Source organism: Salmo salar, chromosome 06, assembly GCF_965601325.2.
Source record: "Salmo salar chromosome 06, fSalSal1, whole genome shotgun sequence".
Taxonomy (NCBI): Eukaryota; Metazoa; Chordata; class Actinopteri; order Salmoniformes; family Salmonidae; genus Salmo; species Salmo salar.
Window position 1 is genome coordinate 47,162,523 of NC_138296.1, and position 13,135 is coordinate 47,175,657.

The 13,135-nt window shown below is 47.0% G+C and overlaps 1 protein-coding gene across 6 annotated transcripts in view; it reads left to right on the top strand.

Moving 5' to 3' along the window:
- Nucleotides 1-11,215: 11,215 nt before the first annotated feature.
- Nucleotides 11,216-13,135, top strand: part of LOC106607413 (junction plakoglobin a) — a 69,549-nt gene continuing 67,629 nt past the window's right edge. For 4 of the 6 annotated variants that reach the window (XM_045720622.2, XM_082976691.1, XM_045720623.2 and 1 more), the window contains exon 1: nt 11,216-11,356. The gene's annotated coding sequence lies outside the window, so the exon portion shown is untranslated. Of the gene's footprint in view, nt 11,541-13,135 lie in introns of all 6 variants that reach the window. The other 2 variants (XM_045720621.2, XM_082976690.1) reach the window with 2 other exon arrangements.

Below are 13,135 nucleotides of genomic sequence, written 5' to 3' on the forward strand. Positions count from 1 at the left end.
TGTGTTTCGGAGGACACGTGGCTCTCGACCTTCGCCTCTCCCGAGTCCGTACGGGAGTTGCAGTGATGAGACAAGACCGTAACTACTACCAATTGGATATCACGAAATTGGGGAGAAAAAATTGCAAAAAAAAAAAAAAGAGGACTAGAAATTAGGAAGGCCTCCTCGTCCAAAACAAAGACGGTAACACTTTACACTTACTTGCTCTATACCTGTGTAGTAACGCTGTAATTACAGTAGCAACATTGCAGCAAGTTTTAGAGCTTCAAAAAGAGAGAATTGCTGTGTCATTGAGACACACATATCTTGAATAGTTTCTGGTTGTGTTCCAGATGTGCAAATGAACATCTTGTCCTGGTACCATTTATGTCAGTCCACTCATTCCTGTGGAAAAAGCATGGTCAGAACAGAACACACTGCTATTTTATATTCATGAGTAGCAAACCAAAGAAAAAACTAAAACAGAAAAATGTTTTCATGGAACCTAGTATTTTGAACAATTGACTATAAAACAATCAATGTGTATTCAACACAGCTGTTACAGTGCACAGTAATTTCAACACATACAAAATAGCCGATGGGTTCGGGCACTGGGAACAGTGATAACACAGTGTTTTCAGACGTGGATAATGGTGGTAATACGTGCTCCTGCCTCCTGCTCCTCCCACTGGTTTTTGGGCAGAAAGCAACAGTGAGTGTGAGTCTCCCTCCACTGCGGTACACTGTGTCTGGATGTTAATTACAATGATAATGGCTCCTATCTGCCAGCTGCCAAACCACAGCCTGTTTTTTATTTCAGTTTTTCATTTTGTGAAGCAGCCGTGGGAGGACAGCCTGATAGCAGCTGTGGTTGTTATTTTCCGCTGCGAACAACAGTTGCATTGATAAGAATGAGTCCTAATTAAAATACTTTTATTAATCATGCAAATTGCCGCCGCCTCAAAGAATATGCTGTTTTCACATACTGGCAACAGCGATGAAAGCCACTCCCAGCTCCCCTCTATAGCACTGCAAGCCAGTGCTGTGATAACAGGAGCCCATAGGCATGCCGTGATGGTGATAGTGGATGCTTTGCCTGTTCTCAAATGCAGAGGGGAAGATTCTTTCAGACTGTGCCTCCAGTTCAGTCAGTGATTGCAGCAGAGGTGGTTGCTGGCTGTCTAGATTGGGGGTGTGATAATAATGGATTAATAGCATTTATAGCCAAGCACTTTCCACTGTCTCCAAAGCACTATACATCACATGAACTAAGCAAGTCAGTTAAGAACATATTCTTATTTTACAATGACAGACTACCCCGGCCAAACCCTCCCCTAACCCGGACGACGCTGGGCCAATGGTGCGCCGCCCTATGGGTCGGTTGTGATACAGACCGGGATCGAACCAGGGTCTGTAGTGACGCCCCTAGCACTAAGATGCAGTGCCTTAGACTGCTGCGCCACTTGGGAGCCTGAATGGAGACTCTTTGGTCTTCAACATAAGTTGTATTTGTAGCAGGAGGAGAAGAAACAGTTGACCAGTGTACTAATAGTGGTACAACTACAGCACTGAGTTAACCACACATTCATAAAATCTGTTCCAAGTCGCCTCTTCCTTCAGCCTCTCTCTGTTCAAACAGTCTTACTGAACACCCCTCAAAACTCCCACAATCCACTATCCTTCCACTCTCATATTCAAGAAGCACACTGACATTGCATTGGCCAAGGTACACTTATCGGCTCTTAACCAACCATGCCCTTGTTCCTGTGGATATGCCCTTCCTTGTGCACGCCCTAGATAGTCGACCATTAGGGTCAGGGCTAATTAGGGAGGCCACCGCTCCACTTGACATGGTTATGCAGGATGGTCACAAGGAGAGAATCAGTCTCTTCCTTATTGATTCTCCTGCGTTTCCCGTGGTGCTGGGCCTACCCTGGTTGGCCTGTCATAACCCCACTATTTCGTGGCAACAGAGGGCTCTCAAGGGGTGGTCACGAGAGTGCTCAGGGAGGTGTGTGGGGGTTTCCATCGGTGCGACTACGGTGGAAAGTCCAGACCAGGTCTTCACCGTCCGCATCCCCTCAGAATATGCCGATTTGGCTCTCGCCTTCTGTAAGAGGAGGGCGACTAAATTACCACCTCATCGACGGGGGGATTGTGCGATAAATCTCCTGGTAGATGCAGCACTCCCCAGGAGTCACGTGTATCCTCTGTCACAGGAGGAGACGGTGGCTATGGAAACATATGTCTCCAAACCCCTGGGGCAAGGATACATTCAGCCCTCCACTTCACCTGCCTCCTCGAGTTTCTTTTTTGTGCAGAAGAAGGATGGGGGTCTGCGCCCGTGTTTTGACTATCGAGGGATTAATCAGATCACAGTGAGGTATAGCTACCCGCTGCCTCTCATCGCCAGTGCGATCGAGTCAATGCACGGGGCGCGCTTCTTCACAAAATTGGATCTCAGGAGTGCTTACAACCTGGTGCGTATCCACAAGGGGGACGAGTGGAAGACGGCATTTAGTACCACCTCAGGGCACTATGAGTACCTCGTCATGCCGTACGGGTTGATGAATGCTCCATCAGTCTTCCAGGCCTTTGTTGACGAGATTTCCCGGGACCTGCACGGGCAGGGTGTAGTGGTGTATATCGACGACATTCTGATATACTCCGCTACACGGGCCGAGCATGTGACCCTGGTGTGCAGGGTGCTTGGTCGACTGTTGGAGCATGACCTGTACGTCAAGGCTATGAAATGTCTGTTCTTCCAACAGTCCGTCTCCTTCCTAGGGTACCACATTTCCACTTCAGGGGTGGAGATGGAGAGTGACCGCATTTCAGCCGTGCGTAATTGGCCGACCCTCACCACGGTAAAGGAAGTGCAGCGGTTTCTAGGGTTTGCCGACTACTACCGGAGGTTTATCCGGGGTTTTGGTCAGGTAGCAGCTCCATTACCTCACTGCTGAAGGCGGGACCGGTGTGGCTGCAGTGGTCGGCTGAGGCGGACAGGGCTTTTGGTCACCTGAAGTCTCTGTTTACCTCGGCTCCCATGCTGGCTCATCCGGATTCCTCTTTGGCGTTCATAATGGAGGTGGACGCGTCCGAGGGTGGGATAGGAGCCGTGCTCTCTCAGCGCTCGGGCACACTACCAAAGCTCCGCCCCTGTGCTTTCTTTTTGAAGAAGCTCAGCCCGGCGGAGCGAAACTATGATGTGGGGGACCGGGAGCTGTTGGCTGTTGTCAAGGCTCTGAAGGCGTGGAGACATTGGCTTGAGGGGGCTAAACACCCTTTTTTCATCTGGACTGACCACTGCAATCTGGAGTACATCCGGGTGGCGAGGAGACTGAACCCTCGCCAGGCAAGGTGGGCCATGTTTTTTACATGTTTTGTTTTCACTCTATCCTACAGACCAGGTTCCCAGAATGCTAAGGCAGACGCACTGTCCCGGATGTATGACACAGAGGAGCGGTCCATGGATCATACTCCCATACTTCCAGCCTCTTGCTTGGTGGCACTTGTGGTGTGGGAGCTAGACGCGGGCATCGAGTGGGCGTTACGCACAGAGCCCCCCCCCCAGTGTCCAGCTGGGTGCCTGTACGTTCCGTCTGCTGTCCGCGACCGGCTGATCTATTGGGCCCACACGTCACCCTCCTCTGGTCACCCTGGCATCGGTCGGACGGTGTGTTGCCTTAGTGGGAAGTACTGGTGGTCCACCTTGGCCAAGGACGTTAGGGTTTATGTTTCCTCCTGCTCGGTGTGCGCCCAGTGCAAGGCTCCCAGGCACCTGCCCAGAAGGAAGTTACAACCCCTACCCGTTCCACAACGGCCGTTGACGCACCTGTTGGTGGACTTCCTGACGGATCTTCCTCCCTCACAGCGCAACACCACGATCCTGGTGGTTGTGGATCGGTTTTGTAAGTCCTGCCGTCTCCTCCCTTTGCACGGTCTCCCTACGGCCCTACAGACTGCGAAGGCCCTGTTTACACACGTCTTCCGGCACTACGGTGTGCCTGAGGACATAGTTTCTGATCGGGTCCCCGGTTCAAGTCCAGGGTCTGGAGAGCGTTCATGGAACGTCTGGGGGTCTCGGTCAGCCTCACCTCGGGCTTTCACCCCGAAAGTAACAGGCAGGTGGAGAGAGTAAACCACGATGTGGGTAGGTTTCTGCGGTCATATTGCCAGGACCGGCCGGGGGAGTGGGCGGCGTCCATCCCCTGGGCAGAGATGGCCCAAAACTCACTCTGCCACTCCTCCACTAACCTCACTCCTTTCCAGTGCGTACTGGGGTTCTGGCACCGGTTCTGGCACTGTGGCATCAGAGCCAGATCGAAGCTCCTGCGGTGGACGAGGAGCACTCGGAGGAGACCTGGGACGCCGCCCATGTGCACCTACAATGGGCCGTGAGGCGGCAAAGGGCGAGCGCCGACCGCCACCGCAGCGAGGCCCCGGTGTTCGCACCAGGGGACCGGGTCTGGCTCTCGACCCCAAACCTGCCCCTCCGCCTGCCCTGCCGCAAGCTGGGCACGCGGTTTGTGGGGCCATTCAAAGTCCTGACTGAACGAGGTATGCTACAGGTTACAGCTTCCCCCAGATTACCGTATTAATCCCTCGGTCCATGTGTCTCTCCTCAGCCCGGTGGTGGCTGATCCACTCCAGGAGTCTGAGGTGCGGGAGGTTCCTCCACCCCCTCTGGACATCGAGGAGGCCCCGGCATATGCTGTTCGAGCCATTCTGGACTCGGGGCGTTGGGCGACGGTCCGGAGGAGAGATGCTGGGTGACCGGATCATCCTGCGCCTCGTTCTCACCCAATTACCCTTTAATCCTAGTAAAAATTCCCTGTTTTAGGTCAGTTAGGATCACCACTTTATTTTAAGAATGTGAAATGTCAGAATAATAGGTGAGAGAATGATTTATTTCAGCTTGTATTTCTTTCATCACATTCCCAGTGGGTCAGAAGTCAACATACACTCAATTAGTATTCAGTAGCATTGCCTTTAAATTGTTTAACTTGGGTCAAACGTTTCGGATAGCCTTCCACAAGCTTCCCACAATAAGTTGGGTGAATTTTGGCCCATTCCTCCTGACAGAGCTGATGTAACTGAGTCAGGTTTATAGGCCTCCTTGCTCGCATAGGCTTTTTCAGTTCTGCCCACAAATATTCAATAGGATAGAAGTCAGGGCTTTGTGATGGCCACTCCAATACCTTGACTTTGTTGTCCTTAAGCCATTTTGACACAACTTTGGAAGTATGCTTGGGGTCATTGTCCATTTGGAAGACACATTTGCGACCAAGCTTTAACTTCCTGACTGATGTCTTGAGATGTTGCTTTAATATATCCATGTAATTTTCCCTCCTCATGACGTCATCTATTTTGTGAAGTGCACCATACCCTCCTGCAGCAAAGCACCCCCTCAACATGATGCTGCCACCCCAGTGCTTCACGGTTGGGATGGTATTCTTCGGCTTGCAAGCCTCCCCTGTCAGTATAGTGGAGGTGAGGAATAGAGTCAAGCGCAAGACACTGCTGTACTCCCTGTTCACTCATGACTGCACGGTCAGGCACAACTCCAACATCATCATTAAGTTTGCTGATGACATAACAGTGGTAACGATGAGACAGGCTAAATGGAGGAGGTCAGAGACCTGACAGTGTAGTGCAGGGACAACAACCTCTCCTTCAACGTGATCAAGACAAAGGAGATGATTGTGGACTACAGGAAAAGGAGGACCGAGCACGCCCCCATTCTCATCGACAGGGGTGTAGTGGAGCAGGTTGAGAGCTTCAAGTTCCTTGGCGTCCACATCACCAACAAACTAACATGGTCCAAGCACACCAAGAGGGAATGACAAAACGTATTCCCCCTCAGGAGACTGAAAAGATTTTGCATGGGTCCTTAGATCCTCAAAAGGTTTTACAGCTGCACCATTGAGAGCATCCTGACTGGCTGCGTCACTGTCTGGTACGGCAACTGCTCGGCTTCCAACCACAAGGCAATACAGAGGGTAGTGCGCACGGCCCATTACATCACCGGGGCCAAGCTTCCTGCCATCCAGGACCTCTATACCAGGCGGTGTCAGAGGAAGGCCCTATTTGCATTGCCCCCCCCCCCCCCCCTCCCTTGGAATGCTGCTGCTACTCTCTTTTATTATCTATGCATAGTCACTTGAATAACTCTACCTACATGTACATATTACCTCAATTACCTCAACACCGGTGGCCCCGCACATTGACATTGACTTTGTACCGGTACCCCCTGTATATAGCCCCGCCATTGTTATTTACTGCTTTGGTTAAGGGCTTGTAAGTAAGCATTTCACTGTAAGGTCTACACCTGTTGTATTCGGCACATGTGACAAATACAATTTGATTTGATTTAATTAATTAATACCAATCTCTAACAATGGTGAGTGCTCCTGACGTGACTAATGTGTCTGTGATAGATACGTATAAAGGCCTCATCTGCCCAACCAATTCGGACACGATTAAGACCGTAATTGTCCGCAGGCACAGCGAATAGAATAGCCCCCCCCCGGAAATGAAGCTACTTTTTAAAGCCTAAAGAAATAGAGAGAGAGGTCTTCATACGACACTAGCTGCTATCTCCTCACAGGCAGGGAGTAATATTCCTCACCATGGCAACAAAATGCAGGCCTTTCGTCATGCTTAACCAGCCATGGTAATCAGGGGAAACTTCCACCGCACCTTCAATAATCATAGGGAAATTCAGCTTTTGTGGCATTTTGTGCCGTCATATGACTTGTACAGGCAGGGGAGATGATTGTGTCGAGTCCTGCATGTGTAGGCTGAATGAGGCAGCTATTCTCCTACTATCTGGTGCATTATGAGTTTGGGAATAGCCTCATTCACGACTGGGTTTTAAAGTAAAGCCCATGCTTTACTTTAAAAGATAGATATTGCTCAATCCGAAAGATATTACTCAATCTATTCCAAAAACAGGGCAGTAAATCTAATGGGACTGGGAGCTCACCAAGATCCACACAACTGTTGGGTATTGTCAGGGGCGGACTGGGACCAGAAATTGCCCCTGGCATTTCTAACACACCGGGCCATTTTTTTCCTTGAGGCCCCCACACTGGACCATTTTTTTCCTGAAGGCCCAAACACTGGCCCATTTCTTTCCTTGAGGCCCCCATTATTAACCAGATAATGATAATTTTACACCAAAAATATATCTATATAGTTAGACAAGCCCACTAGGCTAAAAACGGGCCAGCACATCTGGCATTTGCCCAAAATGGCCAAATGGTTAGGTGGTAGCGTAAACACAGTATTTAACAGCTACCACAAGCAAAAAATGTTGATGTATCGTCTTTATCGTGTATGACTTTCTATTGGACTACCACTCAGGATGTATTTACTGCAATGCATTTCATTGCACAGTTCACACAGTATCCTGTGCATATATGATGAATAAACTTTGATTTGATTGTATTTGGCTTCTTTCTCCGTAACTTTTTTAACTACCAGACTACCAGAGTAGGAGCCTTGCAGGGGCACTGCTGCTGACCGTGTCCTCCAAGCTCTCTGTGGGTGTGTGTACAGTATGTGTGTATGTGTGTCTCACAGGGGTTAGGATAATGGAAAGAGAGATATATCAGTATCTCAGTGACAATTGAAAAAGTAATTTTCTTCTTCATTCATATCTCACATGGCCTTTCCATCACTTCCCTAACAATGAGAAGCCTTGAACTATGACCACAATTAGATGCCATCGTAAGAGGAATGTACATGCCTAAGGAGATAGCGCAAAGTAAATCATCATAACTTCACCCACACTGTCACATTTGGCATTAAAACCCCTTAAAACGAACTGAAAATGGGTTTGAACATTCACTAGATAATGAAGTTGGGCAGAGACAATATCAATGGCATAATTTGTTTTCTTCTGAGACACTCCATCATCATATTGTTGGTGTTGTTCATTTGAACCCATTATGAAGTGTGTTTTTTTTCTCACCTTTCAACGTCTATCTCCCCTTTAAATCCCTTTCTCATTAATTCAGAGAAACATGTCAAGTAGCAAAACAATCAATGTCTCAGCAGATAACTGGCAATTAAATAGGAAGGAAGTCACAAGGTAGGAGGCAGATGCTTGCCTTCCAGTTGAGCACAGTTCTTAGATGGGCACCCCAGTGTGAAATTGGTTGAGTTAATTTCCTCAATTCAAGTCGCTGCCATGGGCCAACCCACACAAATACACTATATATACTAAAGTATGTGGACACCCCTTTAAGTGAGTGTATTTTGCTATTTCAGCCACACCCGTTGCTGACAGGTGTATAAAATTGAGCACACAGCCATGCAATCTCCATAGACAAACATTGGCAGAACAATGGCCTTACTGAAGAGCTCAGTGAATTTCAACATGGCACAGTCATAGGATGTCACCTTTCCAACAAGTCAGTTTGTCAAATTTATGCCCTGCTAGAGCTACCCTGGTCAAGTGCTGTTATTGTGAAGTGGAAACGTCTAGGAGCAACAATGGCTCAACCACAAAATGGTAGGCCACACAAACTCACAGAATGGGAGCGCCAAGTGCTGAAGCGTGTAGTGTGTAAAAATCGTCTGTCCTCGGTTTCAACACTCACTACCGAATTCCAAATTGCCTCTGGAAGCAACTTCAGCACAATAACTGTTCGTCAGGATCTTCATGAAGTGGGTTTCCATGGCCGAGCAGCCGCACACAAGCCTAAGATCACCATGCGCAATGCCAAGTGTTGGCTACAGTGGATTAAAGCTCGCCGCCATTGGACTCTGGAACAGTGGAAACGTGTTCTCTGGAGTGATGAATCAAGATTCACCATCTAGCAGTCCGATGGACGAATCTGGGTTTGGCGGATGCCAGGAGAAAGCTACCTGCCCTAATGCATAGTGCCAACTGTAAAGTTTGGTGGAGGAGGAATAATGGTCTGGGGCAGTTTTTCATGGGTCAGGTTAGGCCCCTTGAACGGAAATCTTAATGCTACAGCATTCAATGTCATTCTAGATGATTCTGTGCTTCCAACTTTGTGGCAACCGTTTGGGGAAGGCCCTTTCCTGTTTCAGCATGGCAATGCCCCCATGCACAAAGCGAGGTCCATGCAGAAATCGGTGTGGAAGAACTTTACAGGCCTGCATAGAGCCCTGACCTCAACCCCATCGAATTGGAACACCGACTGCGAGCAACGCCTAATTGCGCAACATTAGTGCCGACCTCACTAATGCTCTTGTGGCTGAATGGAAGCAAGTTCCCGCAGCAATGTTCCAACATCTAGTGGAACGCCTTCCCAGAAGAGATAAGGCTGTTATAGCAGCAAATGGGGTACCAACTCCATGTTAACGCCCATGATTTTGGAATGAGATGTTTGACGAGCAAGTGTCCACATACATTTGGTCATGTAGTATATGTTCTCATAGATTGTGGATTTCCCTTCCAGTACAGTAGCTGCAAACCTCATATTCTTCTAATTCAACTCTTCTTCTTCATATTAGCCACACAAAAGACTGTTGTCGGAAACAATGACTGATTCATGGTCCTTTTGTGACTAGATCTCATACATGTGTTGTCATGTTTTCAGAAACATGTCTAAATGTCATACCAGATGCCTGATAGACACACCGAAAATGCTACTCGTATGCCATGTGAAGAAGTGTCAGGTCAGAAGAGGACTGAATCCAACCTCTTAGATATAGCTGTCATAGAGAACAGTGACTGGTCAATGGAGTTCTTCTTTCACACATTCTGCCTTGTGTGGTGAGCTGGTGGTTTGTGGTCCAGTTGGTTAGGCCCTAAGTGTTTTTCAGTGTACAGTATGTTCTCTGGTCAATGAAGTGGAACACATGACAGGAACACATACATGGAGTATGATGGCAGGTGCAGAAAGACAGGTTAGGCTGACGTTGAGTGTCCCTGGCCTAGACTGACCCGTCTGACCTCTGAGCTCTCTTAACCTACGCACGCACATGAACACATGCATGCACACAACTACACACACACTTATTTTTATTTTTGATACCCCCTTTCTCTCCCCAATTTCATGATATCATCCAATTGCGATCCAATTACATTTACATTTTACATTTTAGTCATTTAGCAGACGCTCTTATCCAGAGCGACTTACAGTAGTGAATGCATACATTTCAGTTCATGCCTTTTTTAAAATTTATTTATTTATTTATTTTTTGTGCTGGCCCCCCGTGGGAATCGAACCCACAACCCTGGCGTTGCACACACCATGCTGGCGGTGCACACACCATGCTGGCGGTGCAAACACCATGCTCTACCAACTGAGCCACAGGGATCTTGTCTCATCACTGCAACTCCCCAACGAACTTAGGAGAGGCCAAGGTCGAGACGTGTTTTCCAAAACATGACCCGCCAAACCGCGATCCTTAAACCCCGCCAGCCAGCCGTACCAATGTGTGGAAAGAAACACTGTTCAACTGACAACTGAAGTCAGCCTGCAGGCGCCCGGCCCGCCACTAGGAGTTGCTAGAGTACGATGAGCCAAGCAAAGCCCCCTCCGCCAAACCCTCCCCTAACCCAGATGCAGTGCCTTAGACCACTGCGCCACTCGGGAGCCCCCCCACACACTTATGAGACACATTCTGTATAATACACACATTGATTAATTACTTTCACAATGCTTCTCTGTTGCCTCAGTGACAATCACACATCACAATCTTCAAGTGGAGAGGCTGGCAGAGTACAAGAGTTAAGAGGGATTATTTGGTCATAACTCTCTAATGAGGGCACTGAAAGTTTAATTAGATTAGATGTACATAAGAGAGGAAGAGATAAATTATATTGCCCACATATTTCATTTGGTTGTAATTATTGTGGCAGGTTCTGGAGGAGTATGGGTGATAGGAAAGCAGAAATTTAAATGTAGACTTTTCTGCTTAGATTTAAAACATGCAGGAGTTATTAAATTTGGTGAATGTCATATTAGATGTTATGTTTTTAAATTGTTATTGGATGTCTCTTGATGATAGTTAGTTAGTTCCTCATGATGTATCACAATCTATTTCATAATTGTGCAGGGAGAAACATAAATATTTAGGCTATTCCTCACTCCAGAAGGAATTGAAAATTGTTACCGATATTGCACATACTTTTCAATTACCTTGTAATAACACTGTATTTGTTGATTTAGCCAATGACCGTTTCAACAACCCGCCTATTGGGTCTCTCTTGGTGCCGTGGGTGGAGACTCCACGAAATTGACGTTGTCACTGAACCGTTGCTCAACACATTCCCGACTTGCTTGGAACGGAGGGATCCAGAACGAGCAGGCGAACACGGGATTTAAGAAAAGTTTATACTCGGAGTGCTGCGCGCAAGGAGGTCCTGAAACCGGCGATTTAATTGCGCAAGGTAACCAACCTGTCAACACACTAGCGCTCTGGGGCGTCGCTTCAGTCGCATGCTGTAACATAGTGGAGTTTATTTGAGATGTCATGTTTTGTGGTGTTCGAAAAGCGAATGTTCTCTGTTACGATCAAAGATATTCGAGCAACAGTGTTTTCTCCAACACGATGCTGTGATGCGTTGTGAATAGGTAAGGTAGCCTATTGATCAGATGTAGTTTATAGCATTATCAATACCAAGTGACATTCCTTTCCAGCTACTGAGACTGATATGCTCCCTCTATGTCGTGTTTGTCTGGCATCTTTTATTGTGTCCGTGAACGTAGCCAGTCAACCTTCCTGAGCGTTTCAGTCTTGCCAGATGTGGGACATTTTGTTTCGGTCGAATAGGCTACGCACTGAGCTATATAATTGTTACCAGAATTGTCTCACACTTCTGCAATGTTGCTGTTGCTTTTGAATCGACATTCTTTGTCTGTGACATGGGTGTAGGCAGCAATCCATCGGTTGTCGGCGCGAGTGACCTGGCTAGGGGAAACTTGACTGTTTATTGATAGGAACTCAGGAATAGAGGTGCATGCACCTCTATCTCCAAATAGGGATGCATGCGAGTAGAATCGCCTAGGCATGACTAGTTTGGTATAAGTAGCCTAGACTATTGTTTTAGCTCATTCTAAAACATGAAACTCACCCTGTTGTCAATTCACCAAATATGTGTGTGGGTATTGCAATATGCTCAGTGTTACCGTATGCTACAGTTATGTCCTCTCCTGTGCGTTGTGCGTGGCTACCCGGACGATGCCGTCACGGTAATTACAATTACAGTAGAAGTTGTTTTGTAGTGGTGTTCGTAGTGAAAATCGATACGTGAGTGAGTCCCATAAGTGCCACACCTATATCAAATTATCTCACACTCATCGTGAGCGTCAGTCATGTTTCCTAATTGTAGCCTAGGCTACGTGTAAAACGGAATGGAGTTCTTGCCGTTAGGGAAAATCAATGTTTAACTTTTTGTTTCAGAGCCAGGGTTGCCAGGTCATGTAAATATTTCTAGCCCAGTGACAACTCAAAACCCACCCAAAAAGCCTGAAAACTAGCCTATTTGTTTTCTTCACAGCAAGACAGGAGTTGCCACATTGATACAATAAACCCTTTTACTATAACGTTATTGAGCAAATTAAGGACTATCTGGATACATTGTAACGATATTAGAATCAAAATTCGGTTTTCATCAAAATAATAATTATTGCAAACGAATTTGAATATGTTGCAAGAGAAAAGATAAGTTGCCCTTATTAAACTCGTCAGATCATTTTCGATCAATGGATGTCGATTTAACTTGTCTGACTGCTATGATTAAGCAATAACGCACAACGGGGTATGCTATATGGCCAATATACCATGGCAAAGTGGCTGTTCTTAAGCATGATGCAACGCAGAGTGCCTGCATACAGCCGTTAACCTTGGTATATTGGCCATATACCACAAACCAGATGTTAAGACTACAAACAGTTATAAATGACCCATTTACGAGATTGACTTGACATGTCAATAAGCATAGGCTAGAGACTAAAATCTGGGTTTATGATTGTATTTCAACCTTGCCATAGTTTGCTTAGATAGATGCAGCTAGCCTATAGCCCCTGATAGGCCTACATCTTATTTCAGATAGGCTACAGTAACCTAGGCAAGATGAAGGCAAGATGTAAACTGAACGATTTAGCAGCTTGCTTAGTTCAAATTAACAGGCTAATTAATAGCTTGGCGATTTCGAGGTAAGAAGTGC